Genomic DNA, 1,382 nt, shown 5'->3' on the forward strand with positions numbered 1-1,382 from the left:
AGTTTGAGACCTCTGCCTTACACTCTCTCAATCTGGGTTTAATCCCTGACATCCCATACATTCCCCTAAGCACTGCCAAGAATAATTCCAGAGAAAGAGCTAGGAATAAACCCTACACATCACCTTAAATTGAATTTCAATGTATAAGCAAGAATGACATCCTTAAGTTATCACAATTTTCTTTTTCTTTTTCCAATTTTTATTTATAAATATATCTAGTGGTCTGCTCAATTTTCATTAGGGACAAGGTTGCACTTCATATGCTCCTCTTCATCATCTGTTTCTCAGACAGCTGATGTCTTACTATAAAGAAAGGTGCTGCAAATCCAGATCCGAAATACACCGTCATCATCGCTAATAACCACCACTTGTTTTGCACTGAAAAAGGCAAGTTCTTCCCGGGGCCCTCCTCCAGTAGCTCCTCCGGACCACGGAGGTTGTGAACCTCCGAACACTCTGTCCCAACATTGCTCGATTCGGGAGCTCGGCAAATCAAATGCAGAGACCCAGGAAGAGACGAATGGAGACACCATCCCGAGGACTCCTTTGCTAACGACCTTGTTCCTCGGAGTCACAATTAAGTTTCATATGTAATTAGGGTATTTTCTCAAGAATATTGTTAGAGAATATCAGAAGAGTGATGTTCAGGGCATCCGTCTGTTACTGAGTTCAGGGATCACTCTTGGTAGTTATCACGGTAAAATATGTGGACATGAAAATCTAACTAGTTTTGTGCAAAAAAATACATTTACCACTAAATTATCATCAGCACCATCAATTTTTCTAGAATATTTAAAATGATCAAATATCATTAACCAGACTGTTATTTATTTTTAAAAGAATAAAAATACGTTGGTCTGAGTACTTTGCCCACATAATTTACAAAGCAATATCTCTCATATCTCAAAAAGAGGCAATAGGTAAGTGTCTATATTAACATGAAGTCCGTTATAAATACTTTTATCATTCTAACAATTTTCTCCATAAAGTTGATATAAGTAACATACACCATTTCCTTTTGCCTATAATTTTTCTTCAGAGGTGGTTAAATATTTTCAGCTCTTTCTTACTGTGTCCCTTTTCTGAACTCTTTTTAAGACAAGTATCACCTATTCTCATGTCTTACAATCTAAATTTTTTAAAAAAAATTTTTTTAACTGAATAGTTTGCATTCCTATCGTTATAGTTCTAATTGAACTCTAATTTATTGTTTCAGTCTAGTGTTTCTGAATCATTAGGGTTAGGAATTTTGAAGCCATCAGTATAACTCAAAGTTTATTTTTTTATGATTAATTCATTCTAAAATAGCATACACAAAATAATAGAAGCATAGCAAGCTTTGGAAGAAAAGTTAGAGAATGTTTTGTCAAAACATCTTATTT

The 1,382-nt window shown here is 34.7% G+C and overlaps 1 pseudogene; it reads right to left on the bottom strand.

The window, feature by feature from the left end:
- Positions 1 to 256: 256 nt before the first annotated feature.
- Positions 257 to 559, bottom strand: LOC126024225 (cytochrome c oxidase subunit 7C, mitochondrial-like; annotated as a pseudogene).
- Between the last annotated feature and the right edge of the window lie 823 nt (positions 560 to 1,382).

This window comes from Suncus etruscus, chromosome 12 (genome assembly GCF_024139225.1).
Source record: "Suncus etruscus isolate mSunEtr1 chromosome 12, mSunEtr1.pri.cur, whole genome shotgun sequence".
NCBI classification, from domain to species: Eukaryota; Metazoa; Chordata; class Mammalia; order Eulipotyphla; family Soricidae; genus Suncus; species Suncus etruscus.